The sequence below is a fragment of the Ovis canadensis genome, chromosome 1 (genome assembly GCF_042477335.2).
Source record: "Ovis canadensis isolate MfBH-ARS-UI-01 breed Bighorn chromosome 1, ARS-UI_OviCan_v2, whole genome shotgun sequence".
Lineage (NCBI taxonomy): Eukaryota > Metazoa > Chordata > Mammalia > Artiodactyla > Bovidae > Ovis > Ovis canadensis.
Genome location: NC_091245.1, coordinates 22900615 through 22925148, shown reverse-complemented (window position 1 = coordinate 22925148; position 24534 = coordinate 22900615). Strand labels below are relative to the sequence as shown.

General features: G+C 50.3%; 1 long non-coding RNA gene and 1 other non-coding gene across 3 annotated transcripts; one reads left to right on the top strand and one right to left on the bottom strand.

The window, feature by feature from the left end:
• Positions 1-5427: 5427 nt before the first annotated feature.
• On the bottom strand, positions 5428-23558 carry LOC138423174 (uncharacterized). 2 transcript variants are annotated; one of them, XR_011250179.1, is made up of 7 exons: positions 23460-23558; positions 20627-20896; positions 17386-17538; positions 13319-13400; positions 12604-12719; positions 10639-10696; positions 5428-6631 (listed from the first exon to the last, which is right to left on the bottom strand). It is a non-coding gene; the product is annotated as an uncharacterized lncRNA (long non-coding RNA). The 2 variants fall into 2 exon arrangements; XR_011250170.1 differs by having other exon boundaries at positions 13309-13400; positions 23460-23541.
• TRNAS-GGA (transfer RNA serine (anticodon GGA)) lies at positions 10778-10850 on the top strand. Its single transcript has one exon. It is a non-coding gene; the product is annotated as a tRNA-Ser (tRNA).
• Positions 23559-24534: the final 976 nt, after the last annotated feature.

Sequence of the window (24534 nt, the reverse complement as noted above, 5' to 3'; positions counted from 1 at the left end):
GATGCACCCCCCCCACCCCCCGCCGCGCTGGGCAGGATCGCGGGAGTCAGGCCGCGGGAGGGGTGGCCCGCACGGCCTCCTCGCCTGCAGCTGTGCGCACACGTGTAATTAGCTCTAATTATCCCGGGCTTTTTCAGTTCGTAGGCTCCAGGCCTGAGAGCCGCGCCGGGTGAACGCACCCTCTCCGCCCAGGGAACCGGCTCTATCCCAGTCCCCAGGACCTCGCGTCGCCTGTGTACCCACGCCTCCACCCAGCGTCTACACCTCCGCCACGTGCTGGCCTGTGAGCGTCTTTGTGTGTCCGCGGGTGTGTGTTCACACTCACGCGTCTGAGCACGAACCTGGCGCGGAAAGGGAGAGGGGCGGTGGCGCGGCGGGAGGAGAACCAAATGGTTCTCAGCTGCGAAGGAAGGAAGCGCCCGGGCCCCGCTGTCTCCCGTCCCGCCAGTCCTGCATAAACATGAGCCCCCACCACCAGCACCCCCCGCCCCGGGGCAGCGGCCCAGACCGAAAATCCCAGGATTTCTGCCCTAACCGCGGAGCCGCGGTGTTGACGCAGCTCTGCTCCCCACGCCCTCGAGCCGTTTAGCCCCTCGGCCAGCAGCAGGCCTCTCTGTCCACAGGTGGCAGAGCCAGGGCTCCGAGAGGTCGGGGCGCCCGTCCCAGGCGGCGCAGCAGGCCAGGAGAGCCGCAGCGCAGGATTGGGGTCGGCTCTAAGACAGAACTGCGGAGACAGGAGCGGAACGCTTCCGACTCCCCGGTCCTCTTTGTCGGATCGCGGATCCCTAGCCCTGGAAGCCCCTGGTCCTGCGTACTCGGTCCGTGGCGACTTCCAGTCCACTCCCTGCGGCCGACTTGCCTAGTCTACGCGGAAGGGAACCAGAGAGCCGGGAAAAGCCCCAGGAGCCTTAGCTGGAGGTGGCAGGGTCCGCCCCGGGTCCCCCGGAGCAGGATTTCTCAGCACACTTGCTCTGCCCTCCCTTCCCCTTTCCTGGGGTCTCTGTGTGTCCCCCTGTCCCCGCTCCCGTCTCCAGTCTCTTTTCTTTCTTGCTCTCTGACCCTATTGACTCCTTGCCCGGTGTCGCGCACCGCCTTTGTCTCTGTCTCTGCCTCTCCTCGGATCTCTGTTGGTGAAGCACCCCCCCCCCCCCGCCCCCGCAAAGGAACACACACCGGCAGAATCCGCCTTTTCAATAAAAAACGACAACTGGGAAACAGAGTGAATTAAAAAGCATTAACTTAAAAACAATCCATGTGTCTGTAAATGCGTTCCAAATGGCAGCCCTTCGGCGGGGGTTGGGGGAGAAGGGGGGACGGGTCGGCCATATGTTCTGGAGCCTCAGACACAAAATACAGGGGGCTCAGCGCCACGCGGTGGACCCTTCCCGCTAGCCACCTGGGACAGCAGAGTCTAGGGAGGGGGATTTCGTCTGTGCCCTCACCCTGGCAGAGCCCCCCCACCTAAATTCCTGGTCCCTCCCAGGATTCCGTCATCTGCTGGCCCCTCCTACCCCGATGCCTCCAAACCTTCCTGTGCTGATCTCAGCTCTCCCTTCGCACCAGCCCTCACCAGCCCCCCCACACAGATTCCACCCCCTTCCTTCCCCACCCCACCGCACCCCTGGTCTTGGACCCCATACTTCCGCACCCAGGGCCTGCCCTGCCCCACCCCCATTCTGCCCTTCTGCCCCTAGACCACCCAGCAGCCCTGGCTCGGGGAGAAGTGGTTAGAACAAAGCTTTCCTTGGCCTGAAGAAATTCTCCAGGGAGCCGCGTGGACAAAGGGAGCTCCCAGTCCTGGTACCTGCAGCCTCTCTGTTCTCCCAGAGGACATCGAAAGTTGTATATCTGAAGGCAGCGTAGCTCTCCAAGCATAACAGAAGTCAGTGCTGTCCTTTGAAGCCCTGACTTTCAGGGGGAACTTCCCTCCCCTCAAAGTCCATCCTGCCACCCTACCACTCCTGGCAACCATCCTCTGCCCCTCTGCCTGGGAGTTGGAAGGATTGGAGAACCTCAAACAGGGGCATAATTAGAGAAGAGGGGACTGGGCAGGGTGCCCAGATTCTGCCGCCCCCTCTTCTCAACTGGCAAGGACATCCTAAGACTATAAACCAGACAGGAGGAAGATCTGGATTCTTAGTCTTGCTCTGCTGGTGACGATGACTTAAGATTAGAATAGCGATAATATTAACAATCGTCATCATAATATAGCAGCTAACATTTGTTGAGCTCCTTCCGTGTGCGTGCCATACATTAGCGCACAGAAATCACTAATAGCTGGATGAGTTTGAGCAGTAGCTTGCCCTGCCCGGGCCTCAGTTTCCCTCTCTGTAGCAGGAAAGGGTGGGACCTCCAGGCTAGACAGTGAATCTGAAACGTCTGTAATTGAATCAAAATCTAGACAAGGTGTAGCTGTTGTCACCATTCCTATCTGTTCAATAAAGATATAAGGAAGCCAACTAGGAAAAAGTTCAGAATTATTCTGTGTTCTTGAAAGAAAATGAAAAAGCCATCCCTTTTTAAAAAATCCTAACAGTTCTCAATCAAACTGGTCTTTTTCCTAAGAGTCAGCAAGGTGCCATTTAATTTTATTTTTTTATGATAAAACTGTTCTTTGTTCATTATACAAGGGAACATTTTAAAATTCACCACACTACCCCAATATCACAAGCCTCACCCAGTGGCTTATCAGATTCTGGGGGAGCCCGGCATGAGGATTTATATAAAACTCCCTGGTGATTCTGATAGAATTCTGATTTGCTTGATTTCTGAATCTGATACCAGCTATCTTCTCCAGTGTATCATTCACATATAATCCCATACCTGATTCTGATTGAGAACCACTGAGGTTAGGTTCTAAGAATTTTTGTTCCTGCAGATTTAAGCAGCTTCCCTGTCTCCATGCGTGTCCTGGTCCAGGGGGCCTGTGAAGGGGATGCACCACGTGCCTGTAAGTCTAGGCAAGTGTCTACATGCACACATGCAAGTGTGTTTCCGTGTGTGTCTCTGGGCATCTGTGAACAGACGTGCTGGGAGCATATGCGTGTCTCCAAGGGTGGGTACCTATGCCTCTGGGTGAATTTGTTGTGGCTGTGCCTCAGCATCACGTTTACATACGTGAGGAGACTTTATGCTCGTGTGTGGCTATGTCCTGTGTGCCTGCATTGGTGAGCCTGCCATTTTCTGAGGCCTCCAACAGAGCAGGAGTTTCTGTGGAGGAGGAGCTCCATCCAGGCCCCTGAAATGCCAGTTGAGCAATCTCCATGACCCAGAACTCACAGTCAGAGCTCCTCTCCTGGTTGGGGAAGAGGGACGATGATTTTGAGCATAAACATGGATCTCTGTGCTGAGCATTCTAATTCTGCAAGTCAAGTACAGAGCCCGGGCAGCCACCAGCTAATTAGCCACCCTGGGGTGGTGGGGGGGAGGGAAATTGCCTGTATTGGAGTGGATAATGTGTTTGCCTGTTTCCGTAGGATCCTTGACCGACTGAACACCCCCCACCTCCCTCCTGCTGTATCCCACGGGCCTGTCTCCCCGTGCCCCCAGCTCAGAAAGATGGTGCAGTGTTTGGCTCTAATACGTCGGCTTTTCAAACAGGCCAATTGCTAAGCAAATGTCATTTGGGCTGAAGCTTGGAAGGCTCTAAATGAGATAAATGATTCATTTGAATAGGTGAAGATGGGTCTCCTGCTGGATGAAGATGAGCGAATCAAGTTCCCCATGTCAAAGAGAGGCTCCATGTCCCCTCTCCAAGGCACACTGTGCTCTCAGGCTGGGGTTCCTCTGCAGTGTAGAACAGGCAGACCTGCAGCTAAGGATCTCGGGCTTGACAGATCCCTGGTCCCAGAGAGCCTCCAAGCCCCTCTGTCTGCTTCCTTTCAGCAGCTGCTATGGGCTGGAAGGAGCAGGAGCCCTGCCAGGCTGGGCTAAAGGGCAGCTGCCTACAGCAGTCGGAGTCATGCCCTTCCCAGGCTTGTATACACATATCACACATGGATCACTTGCACAGGCGGCCTAAGCCCATGACTTCAACCTGTGCTAGGCTCTCAGGCACACACAGGTCTACACGGAGGCACACACTAAAGTATGTAAGCTCCTGTGCCACCACTGTTCTATGTTTTAACTTACAAGACATAAGTGGGCATTAAGACAATATACTAGTTCATAAGCAGATACAGATATGAATTAACAGATGTCACATACAGATACTGTTATGGACTGAATATTTGTGTCCTCCCCCCAAATTTATATGTTGAAGCCCCAACCCCCAATGTGATGGTATTAGGAGATAGGGCCACAGGGAGGCAATTAAGTTAGATGAAATCATGAGGGTGGGGCCCCTATGAAGGGATTGGTGTTCTTATAAGAAGAGGAAGAAAGATGAGAGCTGCTCTCTGTACCCTGTGAGGTCACAGTGAGAAGGTGGCCAAGTGCAAGCCAGAAACAAATCTGCCAGCAACTTGCTCTTAGACTTTTCAGCCTCCAGAACCGTGAGAAAATAAATGTCTTTCGTTTAAACCTCTCAATCTGTGGGTTTTTGTTATAGCAGCCCAAGTAGACTAATACAGGTGTGAACTAGGAATTACGCTTGCACACATTTGCAAATATTAATTCAGGTATCAGCAAAAATTACTGATACACTTCTAGATGGGGAGTAATGGATGTTACCCCTACCACTGCTTCTGGAATCACTTACTGAGCTCTCACTGTGCTGTGTTTTACAGAGGTAATTAGCGCCCGTTATTCTCAAGATAGTCCCCTTCCCCCTGAGGGAGACATGTATTAGCTCCCAGAGAGCCTCCAAGCCCCTCTGTCCACTTCCTTTCAGCAGCTGCTATGGGCTGGAAGGAGCAGGAGAGATTAAATCTTAAATAAGGTGCTCAGAGTTAGTTGCACAACTCTACAAGGTAGAGTTTGGATTTGGACCCAGGTCTCCTGACTCCCTGGTGGCTCAGACAGTAAAAAAATCTGCCTACAATTCAGGAGACCAGAGTTCAATCCCTGGGTAGGGAAGATCCCATGGAGAAGGGAATGGTAACCCACTCCAGTATTCTTGCCTGGAAAATCCCATGGACAAAGGAGCCTGGAGGGCTATAGTCCATGGGGTCGCGAAGAGTCAGACATGACTGAGCAAGTAACACACTTCTAACTCCAATATGCATGATCTGTTGGGAATAAGCCATCCAGCACTGGGAGTTAGGGGAGGTGAGCCTCGCCCTCCTGCTATGCCCATGAGGCCAAAGCCTCCATTCGCCAGGGCCACGTGGCTTGTGCAGCTCTGAGCCTTATTACTCAGTCACCATCATCGGTGCGTGTAGTTGTCTCCAGGAGTCCTACACAGTTCCCCAGGCTCAGATCCACAGGTATCCCTGAAATTGTTAAAGAACTGGTTGTGACTTTTGTACAAAATAATGACCATGATCAGAACAATAACACAAACTGGTTTTAATATGTGCCCAGCTTAAATGACGGGTTCAGCTCCCGTGTTGACAGTTTCTAACGGTGCAAGATTATTTTATTCTCCATACAAAGTCACTCCTCAGATTAATGTAGCTCCGTGTTTTTAGTCAATACTGGAGTCATTTCAAGGTGCATTTGGACAGGATCTCTTAACTGCAGCCTCCACATCCACACCCAGATAGCTCATTCACAGCTTAACAGGGTCCAGGGTGTGTTCTGTTTGCCCTGACCTACCTCTCTTGGGCTCCCACATCCAGTCCTCCTGAAGCCCCTCGTACTTGTCTAGAGCTCTCCTGCGGATATTCTGGAGTTTCCATCAACCCCAGACCAGAGAAGAGCTTGGAGAAGCCCCACAGAAATGTCACATTCCTTCATCCCTGGGCCAGCACCCTGGCTGGCTCCCTTGGAAGAAAAATGAAGGTCCTCCTGACAGGCAAGCATAAATATTTTCTTTCCCAGCCTGGTTCAGATGGGGATACTTTCTGTTAATAAAGTGGCAGCTGGCTATCCGGGAGTGTCTAAATGTGGCCTTCCCCAGCAGGGAGCACGTCATCTACCTCTGTTCACATCCCCAACAGATGACAAGACTTTGCTGGCCTTGCGCCTTTCAGGAATGTGCCTCAGATGGCAGAGAGCAGGCAGGGAGCATTCATGTCACACCAGTTTTGTCTTCTATCTCTTGAGGGCCTGGGAGGAGTGGCCTGAGTTTGCGGCTCTTGGCAAGCATGCCTATTGGGAGCAGGGCCATCGGGCGCCCTACATCACACGATGCGGCTCTATTTATGGGGCCGGAGGGAATGTTGGAACAGGCTGGGTTGTCCCCCTTTGAAAGGTGCTCAGACCAGAAAGGGCAAAACACGACGTAATGGGAAATCGTGCTTTTCTTTGAGGCATGTGGCCTGGAAATGGAGCTGCAAGGCCCGGAAAGGTTTTGAAATAACATTTCGGGCCGGAGCCTTCCCTGCCCCCACCTGGAAATAGGTGTGAGGATGGAAAACAGGGCGCCTCTCCTCACCACTCGTCACCAGCCAGCGCTGTTTGAAATGAAAACAAAAAATTCTTCCTTTAAAGAAAATGTGTTTTCCAAAGTACTGTGAATTCTCCCCTTGACTCCCAAAGCCACAGACGGTGGTGTGAAGGCGCAGTTCGCAGCTTGAAGCTTCGGAGGCTGTTTTGGGAAGAAGGAAGGCGCCGCTGTTAGGGTGCAACAGCATCACCCTCCTGGGTGTTGGGAATAGCTCTATGCAAAACTGGAATTCAGTCAACAAGCATTTAACGAGCACTAGGCCTCTGGGGGGTGGAGAAGGAAATGGCAACCCATTCCAGTGTTCTTGCCTGGAGAATCCGTGGACAGAGGAGCCTGGTGGGCTGCTGTCCATGGGGTCGCACAGAGTCGGACACGACTGAAGTGACTTAGCATGCATGCATGCAGGCCTCTGGGGGAGGGCTTCCCCGGTGGCTCAGTGGTAAAGAATCCACCTGCAATGCAGTAGACTCACAGGAGACGTGGCTTCAATCCCTGGGTCAGGAAGATCCCCTGGAGAAGTAAATGGCAACTCACGCCAGTATTCTTGCCTGGGAAACCCCATGGACAGAGGAGCCTGGCAGGCTGCAGTCCATGGGGTCATAAAGAGTCAGACATGACTGAGTGACTAAATAACAAAAATAACAAACACTCCTAGGGGACAAAAAGACACAAAGATTTCATGTCACCTGGTTTCAAATTTCTGCTGTATCTGGTTGTCTGGGGAAAGTTACCCGACCTTTCTGGAGTGTTGGTTTCCCCATACATAAAATGGAGCCAATAATGGATCTCAAAGGACTGTTATAAGGACTCTCCTGAAGGCTGTGTATCAAAGTGTCCACTGCAGCACTTGGCTCCTCAGCAGGTTTGCAAACTGTTCGAAGTTGGTGAAGGAGCACTCAGAGGTTTCCTGTGCCTACAGAACGGGGCAGAGCTCCTTGCTTTTGTAGTCAGTACCTTCTGGGATCTGACCCAACTGCTTCTCTCACCCAGTGGCCAGGGTTCTCCTACTGAAGTCGGCCTGCCGGCAAGCCCAGTCTACCACAGTCCCTCTGCTTGTGCCACCCAGCTGCCACCCCCACGTGCTTGTCCATGCTGTTTGCACACCCCCCGCCCACACCCTGAAACAGTCCCCTCCCTCCTCACCACAACTTTAAACCGGATGCCTTTGCTTCAGGGATAACAGTAACTACCACTTTCCGGGTGCTGTGCATCAGACACATCTTATATGACATTTTACACGATCAGGAAAGACAGAATCGAGAGAAAACAAAAGGGGGATAGGAAAGAGTTTCCAGAAGAGGAATGATGTGGTCATAGTTATCATAGAAGAAAGCACCCTGGATCAAAGAGGCATCTGGGGGTCAAGAGGAGGCTGAGAGGTCAGGGAGAAGGCTAGGGTGAGGAAGAGGCTGAGGGTCAAGGAGGAGGTTGTTGCAATGTCCAAGCAAGACAAGATAGTTATAGCAGCTTTTAGGCAGAGAGAAGAGGCTGGATTGGAGACTTCACTCCATTTATCCATTCAGTACATACACATGCAGTGGGCACCTATCTATTCATTACGTATTTAGTGGGCAGGCTATATGCCAGCTGCGGGGATACAGCAGGGAACAAAGCAAACCAAAACCCCTGCCCTCCTTGAGTCGGCATCCTAGCAGGAAAAACAGGATCAACAAAATAAGAAAAATCTTCAGAGCATTAGACAGAGGAGCCTGGCATGCTGCAGTCCACGGGGTCACAAACAGTCAGATGCATGAACTGAGTTGCTCAGTTCAGGACAGGCTTCCCTGTCCATTACCAGCTCCTGGAGCTTGCTCAAACTCATGTCCATAGAGTCAGAGATGCCATCCAACCATCTCATCCTCTGTTGGCCCCTTCTCCTCCTGCCTTCAATCTTTCCCAGCATAAAGGTCTTTTCCAGTGAGTCAGTTCTTTGCATCAGCTGGCCAAAGTATTGGAGTTTCAGCTTCAGCATCAGTTGCTCCAATGAATATTCAGGACTGACTTCCTTTAGGATTGACTGGTCGGATCTCCTTGCAGTTCAAGGGACTCTCAAGAGTCTTCTCCAACACCACAGTTCAAAAGCATCAATTCTTCAGCACTCAGCTTTCTTTATAGTCCAACTCTCACATCCATACATGACTACTAGAAAAACCATAGCTTTGACTAGATGGACATTTGTCAGCAAAGTAACGTCTCTGCTTTTTAATATGCTATCTAGATTGGTCATAGCTTTTCTTCCAAGGAGCAAGCATCTTTTAATTTCATGGCTGCAGTCACCATCTGCAGTGATTTTGGAGCCCAAGAAAATAAAGTCTCTCACTGTTTCCATTGTTTCTGCATCTATTTGCCATGAAGTGATGGGACCGGATACCATGATTTTTGTTTTTTGAATGTTGAGTTTTAAGCCAGTTTTTTCACTCTCCTCTTTCACTTTCATTAACAGGCTCTTTAGTTCCTCTTCACTTTCTGCCATAAGGGTGGTGTCATCTGCATATCTGAGGTTATTGATATTTCTCCCAGCAATCTTGATTCCAGCTTGTGCTTCATCCAGACTGATATTTCACATGATGTACTCTGCACATAAGTTAAATAAGCAGGGTGACAGTATACAGCCTTAACATACTCCTTTCCCAATTTGGAACCAGTCTGTGGTTCCAAGTTCAGTTCTAACTGTTGCTTCTTGACCTGCATACAGATTTCTCAGGAGGCAGGTAAGGTGGTCTGGTATTCCCATCTCTTGAAGAATCACAGTTTGTTGTGATCCACACAATCAAAGGCTTTGGCGTAGTCAGTAAAGCAGAAGTAGATGTTTTTCTGGAACTCCCTTGCTTTTTCGATGATCCAGTGAATGTTGGCAATTTGATCTCTGGTTCCTCTGCCTTTTCTAAATCCAGCTTGAACATCTGGGATTTCACAGTTCATGTACTGTTGAAGCTTGGCTTGGAGAATTTTGAGCATTCCTTTGCTAGCATATGAGATAAGTGCAATTGTGCAGTAGTTTGAACATTCTTTGGCACTGCCTTTCTTTGGGATTGCAATGAAAACTGACATTTTCCAGGATAAGTGTTATGGAGAAAAATCAAAGCAGGGGAAGGAGATATAGAAGGAAGAGTTCAGTGACAAAATTATAGGTGCAGAGCCACAGAAAGCCTTAGGGTAGCTTTTGAGCAAAGCCCTGAGAGGGCCAGCTCTGCAGATGTCTGGGATACCCCCCAGGCAGAGGGAAACAGGAGTGCAAAGGCTCAGGGCAAGCATGTGCCTGGGGGAGAGGATTAGGAGAAGAGGTCAGAGATGAAAAGAGGGCTGGATTATAAGAGACCTTGTGTATCCCAGTAGCCTACCACGCTCCTCCGTCCATGGGATTTTCCAGGCAAGAATACTGGCGTGGGGTGCCACTGCCTTCTCGGAAAGACTCCTGAAGGCACCCTGAAGTCAGGGGTTTGGTGATATGCCTTGGGCAGGCCCCTTTCCCATTCTCACCCTGATTCGTCACTATGGAGGTTATGAGTAGTGCTGCATGTGATTGTAAAAGCTTTGAGGTTTACTCCATGCGCTGAGCAAACAATCAGACCTTGCAATGCCCAGAGATTCTCCATGTCAAAGTCTTTAGACCTTTCTAAGTCCAACTTGCAGTTTTGGAGGTGCTGGGATAGTGGTGCTGACCTCAGGTTGCAGAAGACCCAGCTCACTGGCCTGGGAGCCCCTCCCACCTAGCCTGCTGCCTCTGTCCCCAGAGGAGTCGAAGCATTGACTTCTGGCAACTCTGGCTTCTCGGCCTTGTCCTCGTGACCGTAACTCCAGATCATGTGATATGGATACTTTCTCTTGTCGCTGATGAGTCTTTACTCATCATTCCTTCATTTGTCCTCCTTGATATTCATTTATATATTCATTCCCTCCCTCAGTCTGCTTGCTTAGCCCTCACTCACTCAGTTATTTACTCACAGTTTTCTTACCTCGTGGCATTTATCACAAGAGAAACTAAATAAGAAATGAATTATGCAACTCTCTGTGTTAGCCTGACTTCTCAGCTGAAATGTAAGGGCATGAAGGCTGAACGCATGACTTATTCCCAGCTGTCACACCAGCATCTGGCCCACAGAACATGCTCTAGGGACTTCCCTGGCAGTCCGGAGGTTAAGACTCACCTTTCCAGTGCAGGAGGTGCAGGTTCAATCCCAGATCAGGGACTTAAGATCTTCCATGCTGTGCAGTTAAAAAAAAAAAAATCACATACTCTATAAATAAACTATTGTATCCATTCATTTACTAATGCTTATTGGGGCTTCCCTGGTGGCTCAGAGGTTAAAGCGTCTGCCTGGAATGCAGGAGACCCAGGTTCAATCCCTGGGTCAGGCAGATCCCCTGGAGAAGGAAATGGCAAGCCACTCCAGTACACTTGCCTGGAGAATCCCATGGAGGGAGGATCCTGGTAGGCTACAGTCCATGGGATCACAAAGAGTCGGACACGACTGAGCGACTTCACTTTATTCATTCCTTCAGGTATTTGTCAAACCTGTGCACGTGCCAAACTCTGGCCCTCGCATGTTTTAAAAGAAGAATAGGAAAGAAGAAAATATAGAGAAACACCATCTGAGGCTCTGTCATCTATCCATTCCATTTGTCTGTTCACGCTCTGATTCTTCAATAAACACTTACTGCTGTCACTTGGTACCAAATCTGAGCTGGATATTGCTTTACTCAAAATGATCAAGGGAAGGTTGAGGCTGGGTTGGAGTTGGGCCTCAAAGAACGGATACAATTTTAGGAATGGCAGGAAAAAAAAGTAGTCACGGTGAAGGAACAGCATGACAGAGGCTGCAACGAACATCACAGGATTCTGGCTGCAAATACTCCCTTCCTGGTAGGTTGCTAAGAGCTGTCTGCTATCCAGATAGCAGTCAAATCACAGAGGGTTCTGCTTGCTGGGCATACTTACCTGGAGGCCCAGTGGTTAAGACTCCATGCTTCAGTGGAGGGCCTGAATTTGATCCCTGGTCAGGGAACTAAGATCCTGCATGCCACACAGTGCATCCAAAAAAATTAAAAAATTAAGGTTTGTTGTGCTCCAAGGGAGAATGACTTGAGTCTTTCATTTCCAGTTGTGCAGAGGCCAGTGGGGCAAGCAAATACTGAATGTTTTCAGCAGGGTGTCCCTGGAGCAGTATGACTTCCTTTTTTCCCTGAGAGAAGGAAAAGGCCTTCAAAAATGGCTTAGATTTCCTATGCTAAGTCGCTTCAGTCATATCTGACTCTTTGCAACTCTGTGGACTGTAGCCCACCAGGTTCCTCTGTCTACAGGATTTGCCAGGCAGGAATACTGGAGTGGGTTCCCTGCCCTCCTCCAGGGGATCTTCCCAACCCAGGGATCGCACCCATGTCTCTTACATCTCCTGCATCAGCTGCCAGGGTCTTCACCACTAGCACCACCTGGGAAGCCCCAAGGTTCTCCAACAGGATCCAAGTGGCTTTTACAAAGCTCTGTGATGGCTTTAATGCAAATGAATCAGAAGTTTGTGAATTACATTTCCTCCCCAAAACACGTAAGCTAGTGGAAATCAGGAGAGTGCTTAGGTGTAGGAACCTATGTGTCCAGGACCCAGTAGAGCCTCCTCAGTCTCTCAGGCAGAGACTGAGGGTTTCTGTGGGATTGTGGGGAGGAAGGGCCCAACCCTGGACACCCAAATCCTTTGAGATCACCTGTGGGCCCATATTAGCACCAACCGATGCACTAAGGAGGTGCCAGCTATGTGGTGCCATAGTTCCAACCCATAGACTTGGTTCTTAACAAGGACAAAGGAGGCTCAGCCATCTGATTCTGCAGGTCCTCAAGTTTTCTGGGCCCTGTAGGGCCCTGGCAGAACTCCTGGCCTCCTCTTGGCCCCTTGACTGGACAGAACTTTCTCCTGGGTCTAGGTCTCTAGAGGGGATCAGATCCTCTGGCTAGCCAGGAAGGAGATTAGACAAAAACAATGGGATCATTTCAAAACATCCTCTCATATGTGATAACATTCAGCTAACAAAGCACCTTCATAATCAGTATCTCATTTGATCCTCATAAGAAACCAAGGGAATGGAAGGTGGTGGGGAGATTATAATTCCCATTTACTTACAGGTGAGGAAACTGAAGTACAGAGACTTTTCCCAAAGTCACTCCTCTGAAGGGCCCATTGCATCAAACCTCCAAAGCAGTAAGAGCATGGCATCCTTGTCCAGTGAAGACGGTGTCCTGGGTAGAAAGAGCAGTAAGTGGTTCCTGTGGTTGAGATGGGCCATTGGAGGCTGTGATCTTTCCTCCTACCTCCTAGTGATCTGTGGTTGGAAGGCAAGGCAGCAACTTGCAGTGGGGTTAGGGCTCAACAGTGAGGGGGATCAGGGCTCTGTGTGTGGCCTGGTCTGGGTTCAGCCAAAGCAAGAACCAGAGTCCAGGCCTCCTGACCCCAACCCAGTGTTATTGCCTCTACATCTGCCCTGACACAGACCTTGCCAAGCCCACCCTATATTTGCAGCCTCCCTGCCTGGAGTGAGAGGTCGTGAGAGAGAGGCCTCTCGGGGTGCTCTCAGGGTCTGGGCTGTTGTTGTGACCAGGTCCGAGCTCAGCATGTGAAGGTGGACAGCGAGAGCAGGAAGTCCCGGGGCTCCAGGGGTGGGGCAGGCTCGTCAGGAAAGACAGAGGGCACTAAAGCCATCCTTAACTGACCCACCCTCACCCCTCAACTTCCTCCTCTCCAGCCTGGAGGTTCCCACTGCTTCACATCTTGTTGACTTTCGAATTTACAAGGTGTGCTGATTGCCAAGGCCCAGGGATGATTACACACCTGGACCCACCTTAGGAAATCATCCTTCTTGGCCTGGTCCCCACCAGCAGCCTGGAGGTGGGGCAGGAGCACAGGGTGGGATCTCTCAGGTGCTGTGGAAAGTTTAAAGAGGAAAACAATGAAAAAGACAATAGCAGAGAGAAATCAAAGGCAAGTTCCATTTTTCTGGAATGAAAAGAGGGAGGTTTCAGGGTCAACTTGATTGATGGTCGTGCTCTGAAACTCGGCTTTCCTGATGCCACCTCTGATTCCATCAGGGCTCAGGCTGGGGGAGGAGGTTTATGGTGTTTGCTTGGTTTATTGGCTCCTCAGAAGAGGATATGAAGGCCCAAGCAGGTCTCTGGAGACAGAACCCCTCGAAAAAAAAAGCCAAGATTTATGGTTTCCGGAAACTCTCAAGGTTACTGAGTTGGGCAGAGTGGGCTTTCCTCAGCCTCAGGTTTAAGGGGTTTGGGAGGTGCTGGAGGTAAAGGAAACCCCAGAATTTTGGGGAACCATTCCCCTATATATTTCCTCTTCCATCGCCTGCCTTGAGGCTCAGTGAAGACTCCACGATGCTGGTGATCCCATGATTTCCTCCATCATTGTGACGATGGGGCAACTGAGGCTGGATTGCTGGTGAGCCTGCCCACGTTGTACAGGATCAAGTGTCAGGGGAAAAGCACAGCCAGCTCCCAGCCAGGGGCTCTCCCTCCCTGAGCTGTTGCCACTAGAGTGACCTTTGAGGCCAACTGTAAATCCTGGAGTCAGAAAACAAAAAGCATTTTGGGGGCTCTGGCCTGGGGCTACCTCTGTGTCACCCCACAAAGACTGGGGACAGTAGTCACACAGCGGGGCTCAGCAAGGCGGCTGAGGTATCCATCTACCCCTGCATGTGACCAAAGCAAGGGTGCCTGACCTGCCAGAGAGTGCCCAACTCCGCCAGGCCTGTGGACACCAGCCCTGGCCACCACACGGCTCTGGACATAAATGTTTCGTTAGCAACCTTGCTTCACAAGTGCGAGAGGCTGGTTCCTGACGTGGCCTTATAGCCTTCTGTGGCCCCCGTGAACAGGGTAAATTTGATTTCTGGGCTTAATTAAGGGATATGCCATAAATATTCATGCAGCAGAATGAGCCCCAGCTCACAAGTGCAGCTGCTTCCCGCTTGGGGGAAATTAACATCGTTTTCCAGCCCATGAGTAATGAGGCTCCGCTGCTGGAAAGAGGAGCCTTTTTAACAGCCTCTCCAGGACAGAGAGAGTGAGCCACACTCAGAGGCACCCACACATGGGGAGCCACCCCTCTGCCTCTCCAAAGACTCAGCTCTGCAGGGAGTCCCCACCAGGGTGCTCAGTGAGCAGAAGACCCCTGAGCTCTGTCTCGAGAACCGCGGCCAGCAAACTGTGGCACGAAGACCAGAGCCTCCTGCCACCTGTTTTTTGTGTGTATGTGTGTGAAGGAAGTTTTATTACAACACAGGCACACCTACTCACTTAGCTATTGTCTACGACAGCAGAGCTGGGGAACTGTAACAGAGAGCTTATGGTTTGCGTGGTATACTAAGGTGCTTCAGTCGTGTCCAACTCTGCGACCCCATGGACTGTAGCCCACCAGGCTCCTCTGTCCATGGGATTCTCCATGCAAGAATACTGGAGGGGGTTGCCATGCCCTCCTCCAGGGGATCTTCCCAACCCAGGGATCGAACCCGTGTCTCATGTCTCCTACACTGGCAGGCAGGTTCTTTACCACTTGCGCCACCTGGGAAGCCCCTGTCTGGCCATTCACAGAAAAAGTGTGCCCACTCCTGCTCTCAAAACTTCTCATCCATTTTTTTTTATTAATAAAAGTCCCATACTATTGAGCTGTCTGGAATTCCAGGAACATGGAGCCGTTTTAGAATCATGTGGCCTGAGACTCCTCTGCACACAGACTCTGGAACCAGTGTCCAGTCTCAGCTCTGCCTCTTCCTCAGCTATAGGACTGTGTGCAGGTTACTTGTCTTTCTCTGCCTCAGCTTCTTTATCTACAAATTAGAGGTACCTACATGGGGAGAGAATCTACAGGAAAGTGGAGATATGTACATGTATGGTTGATTCACTTTGCTGTACAGCAGAAACGAATACAACATTGTAAATCAACAATACCCCAATAAATCTCTTTTTTTAAAAAAAATCGGGGGTAATAGCAGTTCTGATCTCATGGAGTTGTTGTGAAGATTAAGTGAGCAAATATTTGTAAAACCCTAGAAAACCATTTGGCACAAGCATCATGTAAGTGTGCTGTTAAATAAATGGAAACAGTCTCCGATTTCAGAATCCTCAAGAGTAGAGAATTCTAACCCCCTAATCCGCCTGCTAGACCTTCCTCTCCGTGGCAACAGGGAAAGCCTGCAGGTTTCTGACACTCCGCTAAATGCTTTACATGCATTATCTCATTTAATCTCCAAAACAACTCTTTGAAGTAGGACCTACTGCCAATTTACCTATGAGGAAATTGAGACTTTACGAAGGTTAGGAGGCTAACCAAAGGTCACCCAGGGTGAATTGCAACGTGGGAACGTGAGTCCAGGTGTGCCTGATTTCAAAGCCGACTCCCAGATATTCCCACCTCTCCCCCAGGGCCATGATCCCTCGTCCGTACCTGTCACAGGGCCCCCCAGCCCCTGCTGACACATGCTGAGACAGGGCACTCACTATCTCTGGAGAGATCCCACTGGAATACGCTCTTGTTCTGTCCACCTCTTGGTCTTAGTTCTGACTGTCCGCTCCAGGCTCTGAAAAGCCCTGGCGGGAGGATGAGGCCACTTCTGGGGCATCTCCCAACTTGCTGGGAGCAAGCAGTGGTCTGTGCTGCAAAATGAAAGTGTCAGTCCTGTCTCACTCTTTGCGACCTCGTGGACTGTAGCCTGCCAGGCTCCTCTGTCCTTGGGATTCTCCAGGCAAGAATACTGGAGAGGGTTGCTGTTCCCTTCACCAAGGGATCTTCCCAACCCAGGGATCCAACCTGGGTCTCCTGCATTGCAGGCAGACTCTGTGTCTGAGCCATCAAGGAAGCCAAGCGTCCACAGCAGACTAGACCTGAGTGGAAAGACTAAGCTCCTTTGGACAGAACACTCTTCCAGGAAGTCCTCTTTGGTGCCGACAAGCAGCAAACACCTCCCTTTCCCCTCACCCCTGCCTGAGCCATCACCTTGACGAGACCAGAACCAGGCCCTAGTGTGAGACTTACTATGTTAACCCTGGGGCCCTGTGACCCTTGTATTCTTTCGCTTGCTTTCTAACTTTCCTACAGTTCCGTGGCACTGCAATGCTCATCAAATGCTTGTGGCATCACCCTTATCCTCATAGCATTCTCAACCTGTAGGTCATTATCATTCCTATTTGTAAGATGAGGCACCTGAGACGCAGAGGGAGGCTAAACGGGAAGGATGAGAGGAAGAACCTTCTGCGTGCCAGGCATCGTGTTCACCCTTTGCCTCACTGAACCCTGAAAATAGAGGTAGCCATCCCACTCTACAAAGGCGGAGCTTGAGGCTCTGAGAGGAAACTGGACTTACTTCATCATAAAGCACACACAGAGTCAAACTCTAAGGGAGGTTTTTTTTTTTTTCCCCTGTTTTCCAGATGTGTAAACCAAGGCTCGAAGCCGGGTGGAAGCCGGGTGGCTTATCCCACAGGGAGTCAGGCTGGAACCAGGCCTGCTGGCCGTGGACGGAGAGCTCTCGCCCAGCCCAGCCACCCTCGCACAGCCCAACACGCATCCTTTTGGGGAGTGGAAAAGGAAACACTGGGCCCTTTTACAGGGTTTCCGTGTGCACGATGGGGAGCCCCCAAGGATGGCCGGCTGGCCACGGATGGGAGGAAGAGTTTGTTTTTCCTGCAGGCCGCTCCGGAGCCTTTCAAAGGTGTGAAGTTCCACGGCCTGCAGAGGCTGACTCTGCTGGCTATCCAGAGCCGGCCCTCCCCAGGCTCCAGCCCTGCAGACCTGGCCTCTTCATGCGCCCCCAGTGGGAACTCCCTCCGGCCCACCTGGCCTCTCACTCGCTGAAAGGCTGCAGAGTGACAGGCCAGAAATTCGACTCCGATGTTTACTCACCAAACATAGAGCCGGCCCTCTGGGCTCTCCTCCACCATCCAGACTCTCTGCTACCTCAGGGGAAGAAAGGGTTTGCAGCCCACTCCCAGGCTCGGCATACCTAGCACGCACACCTCCAGAGACTGGCCACGAGGAGGAGCTTCCAGGCTGGCCCTGCAGCAAGAGAGAGTCTGGTTAGACACGAGGAAGAACTTTCTGCCACTGAGGGACATTCAGTTCAGAGACAGGAAATGTCCTGAGTTCTGTGCTCTCTCAGTAAGGACGCCGGGTTCCTCTGCTTGAGCTTCCTTTCCTCACCCCTACAATGAGAGGTGAGACTGCTTGATTCCAAGTTCTAACAACACTGTAATTCTGAGAGTCACAGCGTGAGACAAGGGGCTGGAGAGCCAGCTATACCATCAACTGACTGTGGGAACATGGGCAAAGCTACTGTGCTGCTCTAGACTTCAGTCTCCCCATCTTTAAATCGGGCATAATTATCAAAGAGTAGTTCCAAGTTAATGGATACCAAGTACACTGTCCAGTATGTTCTGTGAAGTGCTCTACACGAGAAACTAGATCGATTCTCTTTTGATTCTTCCTCTCTCTCTTACTTCTCACAAGCAGGAAAGTTACTATGTCCTCTTCTCTCCCTAACCTGTTAACTGAGAAATGCTTATAGATGGAGAGGTTGCCCCTTGTTTTATTTGAATTTAGTTTTCTGTTTAGTGCAATTAATACAAGTGGGCCCAGGAAGGTAGTGGGGCCATGGGGAAATACCCCCTCAGGTGGCTCTTAGAAGACTCTGGAATATTCCCCCGCTGGAGAATGTCTGGCTGGGTGTCTGTGAGTGTTGGACAGGGGGTAGTCCATGGTCACAGTCTTACTGGACTGGACCAAAGGGTCATTTCTTAATGTTTCCACCTCTAGACGGGCCAAGTTGTTGACTGCTTGAGTAAGGCAGAGCAATTGTGTCTATGAACTGACTGGCTGTTTTCTTATGTCATAGTCAAGGAAGTTGCATGGTTGCTTTTAAAAAACTGAACTGATGTTGTCGTTTTTCTGTAGCCTCTCTTCCCCCATCATTTTTATAACTAGATTGACTGTTTTGGTTGTACTGACCTGTTGTTTGTCTAAACTGACCCTTTGTTGGAAGAGCTGAGCTGTTGTCTGTCATGAGCATTGGGCACTAAAGCAGCTGGCTGGGGGCTGACCCCACAGGATATTTTGGCTCAACAGACAGGTCCGGGGTCTGTTGTCAAACCAGCTGATACCAAACCCACCCCTCAACTTTCCTGCCGACGTCGGCCTTTCCAAAAAGATCCAGTCTTAAATGTTCCAGCCATAAACCCCACACCGACTGCCCCAAGAGCACACACAATGTTGTTGAAAATTGGCCTTCACATCGAGAAAGCAGAAAGCCTGACTGAGGAGCTGGCAAATCAGCCCACTGTCTGTCCTGCAGCCTTACAGGGCAGCCCTGCCTGCCTGGCTGTCCATGTGGCCCGAGCCTTCCAGTCTTATTCCTCATCTGCGTTAGGGGGATCACTGAGCCCGCAGCACAGCCCCCTCATTTGCCTCTTTAACTCACTTCCTTTCATTGCTGACAGGTCCAGGGACTTTCAATGGGGCCCTGACAAGAGAGTCCTTTACCCTCTTTGCCCCATTCACCCTGCCCACCCCTCCTCGGCCTTTCAGACTCCCAGTGAAAGGGACTTGTCCACAAATTGGGGATTTGCCATTGTCCGCTTTGTAAAGGCCCTCCATTTCCCTGGGCCCCACCCCGCCAATCCCCAGGATCAGTAGGGGTGGCCCCAGAGGAGCTGTGGATGTAACAGGACACAATACACCCACACTCTGGCTTAGAAGCAGGGCTGAAGCCTCAGAAACTCAGACTTGGCTTTGGGGCAGGAAGACGATATTCTGCTATCCTCCTGCCTGCGTCCCCTCCCCATTTTATAGGCAGGGAAACTGAGAGTCACATAGCAAGACCTCTTGGCACCCAGCTGGCCCTCCCATTAGCTCATTTCCACTCTGTTTCTTTCTTATTGAGAAGGCTACAGTGTTTGCCATTTGTGCTAACCCAATATGCCGCACCATTGAAAATGTGTACAAAAGCTGCCGTCAGTAGTTGAAGAAGTTTGGGGTCGTGGTTTCCTTGTTTAGCATCAGAAATCAAAAGCTAGAGCCATGAAAACAGTAATTCTTGGATGAACTGCCTCAAAAATAAATAGAAACAGTGGCCTAATTTGAAATTCAAGTCACTAAAAGGAAACAAAGCCAAATTGTTCTTTTCCTGTTTCTAATATTTTTGCTCCCACATTTAGATTATTTAATCCAACTTCCTATCTCTAGGTGGGCCTAAGAAGGCCCAGAGAGGAGGTCTACTTGCCTAAAGGCACACAGCAAGTCTGGGCTAGTGCTCCTGGAATGTCCCTGGAGTCTCTCAGGGAAGTATTTCGGTTTGCAAAAATTTTTGGCTACTTTGAAACGGTATTTCTAGAACCAGTTGGACACTGCAATTTGGTTTTGGGGCTTTGGAGTTTCTAAATTGATTTTTAAGAAAAGATTTTACATTGGTAAAAGGGGTTGTTTACAAAGTTTCAGCTATGGGGAAAATCACAAGATCTCTTGGCATTTCTAACCCAAGCTGTTCTTCCCTAAGGAGCCTTGGGGCGCTACAGATGAGGCTGAAACGGGGATTCTGTGCGTGAGCTGAGCCAGAGAAAAGGATTTTCAAGGAAGGTAGCCTCCAATTTAAGCAGCCACTAGGCAGAGTCTCTCTTTACAGGGCTTGATAAAAAGCATGAGGTTCCAAATTTAAATGGTCTCTGCCTAGTCCTTTTACAGAGTTTTGGGATAAATTCTCTAGGAAGTGAATGTTTTCTAAGTACCAGGGTGACTCAGGCTGGCAGCTCTGCTTTGAGAGTATTCCTGACATTGTAATGAAATCCTGAGTATTACCATTCACCCCCTGCCATACATATACTGTCCCCCTCTGAGGATTTATGGCGGTGACAAGATCCCATATCTCTCCAAACCCCAATGAGGACATGATAATATCATCATATCATCAGCTCATCACTGAACCATCCTCATCCACTCAGCTTCTGTCACCCCCCAAGACTGATAACCATCAGAGGTTGTTAATTCCCAGCAAATTATCTAATCCACATGTTGTCTGATTTGTGTAAACCCCAGCCCATGAGGATCATAAAACAAATAAGCATGAAATGGTTTATAGTTTCCAATCTCCTCTCACCTAGATAGGCCACACTCCCAGTCTCAGCCTCGGCTGTAGCTCTCACGTCAGAAGGAATGGGCAGCCGAGGTTCAAATCTGGACCTGTCCGCTGCTGTTTCTGGGACAGAGGCCACAGAAATACAGACACACAAGTCTGCTCCTCCCTCTTGCTCCCCACCCCAAAGGGGCCAAAGCTTCATTTCAGCAATACGTTAATCATTGAAACAGCAAGGTACCAGCATGATGGGTTAAGACACTGGATGATTTGCAGAGACCAAAGCAAACTGTCCTGGAAAAAAACAGAGGGTAAAAGGAATTTGTAATGATGAGAGACAAAGCAGAGAGGAGAGGAAGGAAAGGGGGTCAGCAGCTCAGCGAGACACAAGGAACAAAAAAATTAGACTGCGTTGTCTAGAGAGAAGTACAGGAGTGTGTGTGCATGTGTTGTAGACTTAGGTGAAGATTTGGGCAGGGCCATGAGGAGGGCTAAATGACCTCTAAATCCCTTTTTGCCTCTAAAGTTCATCAAGGCTATGTCTAAAAGCCTATAATTCCAAAATTCTGTAATTCACAGATCCTATACTTCTCTAACAAAACAGACATTCTGAGTCTAATTCTCTGTGATTCTAAGAGCCTATAATCCAATAAGTCTGTAATTATAAACTGCAATGACTGTTAAAGTCTATGGCTTTCTAATTTCACCATTCCATGATGTCAATGTTCTGTGATTCTAAGATCTTATCACTCAGTGTTTCCTTAATTTAATATTCTAACATTTCACCATTCCTGCATTCTATGATTCTAAAAAACCATGATTCTAGATTTCCATAAATTTATCTTCCATATTTCCAATGCTCTACAGTGCTCTGCTGCAGCTGCTGCTGCTGCTAAGTCGTTTCAGTCGTGTCCCATTCTGTGCGACCCCATAGATGGCAGCCCACCAGGCTCCCCCGTCCCTGGGATTCTCCAGGCAAGAACACTGGAGTGGGTTGCCATTTCCTTCTCCAATGAAGGAAAGGGAAAAGTGAAAGTGAAGTCGCTCAGTCGTGCCAGACTCTTAGCGACCCCATGGACTGCAGCCTACCAGGCTCCTTCGTCCACGGGATGTTCCAGGCAAGAGTACTGGAGTGGGGTGCCATTGCCTTCTCCGCTACAGTGCTCTAGTATTGTAGAATTCTGCTTCCATAATCCTAAACTTGCATAATTCTGAAGTTTTATGCTACTAAGGATCTAAATCATTTCTGCAGTTCTATAAATTACTTTAAGAATTCTAAAAACAGAACTCTTAACAGTCTATATTTCTGAATATATTCTAATAGTCTAGGTTTCTAAGATCCTACAATGCAAAGATATTTTTATTCCAAATGCTATAGTTGAAGAATCTATAATTCCACGATTCTTAGTTCCATGATTTTAATATTGTATACTCATAATTTCCAATATTTCTCATGGGGTAGCAAAGAGTCGGACATGACTGAGCAACTGAACTGAACTGATGATTTCATTATTATAAACATAAAGTCGCTTCATCTACAAAGTACATGAATTAAGTTGAAACTGAATCAAGTGACCAGCACAGACGTCCTGTTTCGGGTTGTAGTGTCACCAGGGCCACTGGTCTTTCCTTCTCAGCAAAAGAGCCTGGGCACCTGGAGCCGCTGCAAGACAAAGGCGCACGGAGGTGGGGCCAGGCCCAGTGTCAGGCCCGGGAGTGGCCCCCATGCCTCCAGGTGGCCCCTCTTCAACAGCCCCGTTTTCAAACATCTGCCAGCGTTTGGGTCCCGATTGCTGTCCTTTAAAAGTACCCCTCTCCCTTTCTTGTTCTCCATCAAGGGCTCCCATGACAATCATTTCAAGCAGCTAATGAGTTTCAGATGGCCTTCAGGAGCCCGGGACGGATGGAAGCTGGGGGATAAGGGTTCTTAGGCCGAGTTTCATGGGCAGGGGGAGGGGAGGGGTGGGAACGGTGTGGGGTGGGGGGGTGGTCAGAAAGAAAAATCTTTTGTAGCTGAAGTGTTACTGGGCCTGCCCACCCCTCTGGAAGGGAGCCCTGTGGTCACTCTGCCTATTCCTCTCTGCTCGCCCATACTACCTCTCTGGTGTGCAAACCAGCGCCCCCTTCCCTGACTCCTCATTCACTGTTTTGAACTTGGGTGAAATAAAACATTACAACCAAGATGGCATCACTCACCTACTGATAGAAGCAACTTCGCAAAAGACAGACATGATCCTTGTCAGCAACATCTTCTGGGACTCTGTCACTGTCCAGATGTCACCTCCGGGTAAAGCTCTAAGCTGCATCACACTGCCTGGCCCAGAGTGGGGCTGGCTGGGGGCCCTGGGAGACGCAAGCCCGCAGCTTCCTCCTGTAAACTGCTGACCCCTTTTGGATCACCCTTGCCCGCCCCCTCCATGGCTGGCCTGGGACCAGCACCGGGGGCTGATTGTGACCCCAAAGGGCTTTTCCCCTCCAACACCAGGGGACATGGGGAAACCAGAGGCATGAGAGGGGGCACCCCAGCTTTCGTTTCAGTGACACAGGGAGACCCAGGAGGCAGCCCATGCCCAGAACCTGGCCGGGATTACACAGTGGGTTCTTCGGGCATTCTCCCTCCGGCTGCCTGGGAACTTCCGCTGCTTTCTAAGTCAATTCAGGAATCAAGCGAGCAGAACACTGAGAAAGGCTCTCCAGGGCGGTTCAGAGGAACTCACACACTCCCCAGGCCCACCGGGGCCATTCCCGTCCAGGAATGTCGGGGGGACATTTCTGCAACAGGATGTGTACAGTTTCGGGTTTGGAGAGGGGGTTCCTCCTGGCAAGGGAGACCAAACCGTATAATTAAGTAACTTACCATTTCCTTTAAGATATCAACAACAACCACCACGTTCTCCCCGATGCCTAAACAGGACAAATCCCGGGTTAAGCAGTTCCTGGTGGTCCGCTCTCACACATGTGCGGAGGGAGGGACAAACCCCCGCCTGGAAGCTGGCCTCCCGACTTCCCAGAATCCCCCGCTGCCGCCGCCGCCGCCTCCCTCACCCGACCGCTCCCCCACCCCCTCCCCCGGTGCAATTAGGGGTAATCTTTTGTTGCCTGGAAAGTGTAAAAATCGCCGGCTTCTCTTTTTGCATGCATAATATCCATTTCCCCTCCAAGTGCGTTATTTGGTTTGGGAATTACATCTATTTACAAGAGTAGATGTTGCACAAAGGTTGTGTTTATGTGGAAAATTATATCGGTGACACGGGCTGATTGGCACGTGGAGGCTGGGAGAGCAGGCCGAAGAGGCCTTCTCATCAGCTTGGAATAACAAAATGATTGTATTTTCAGCAAAGCTAATTGATCACATACCTCGCTGGGCTATCTGTTTACTCAAAGGCCATCCAGGCCCTGGGAAGGTGGACAGGAGAGAGCCCCGGGCGGTGGTCACCACCAGACCAAGCCAGCCTGCTGAGGCGTTGGGGGTGTGGGGGCCGAGCCAGGGGTCAGGAGGGGTCGTGGGTCATGCGGTGGGCTGAGAGGTGGGCTGACCCTCCTCAGACCCAGCTCTGCACTTTGTGGCCTTTTGACAGGGCCCCGGAAGTCCTTGTGGGACACGGAAGGTGTGGGAAGAACAAGTTAGAGTGGGATCAGTGGTCACTCAAGGAAAAATGGTTTATTCCCTTTCTCTCTTCTGTTTGAAAAATGGACCCATGAAGAGTTTTTAAGCTGATGCAGTGCTGGCTGCCCTGGGTCCTAGATGGTGAGAGCCCTGGATGTGGGTGTCTGTCTTGACGAAGTGACCCTGTGGGTTTCAAGACTGACTTTGCTCTTCTCCAGGGAGCTCTAGATCAGGGCCCTGGGTCCGAGATTGGATGGGAGGCAGGGGGCTAAGGGACGGCAGGGGGCTAAGGGACTGGAATGAGGATTCAGTGCCAATTCTGCAA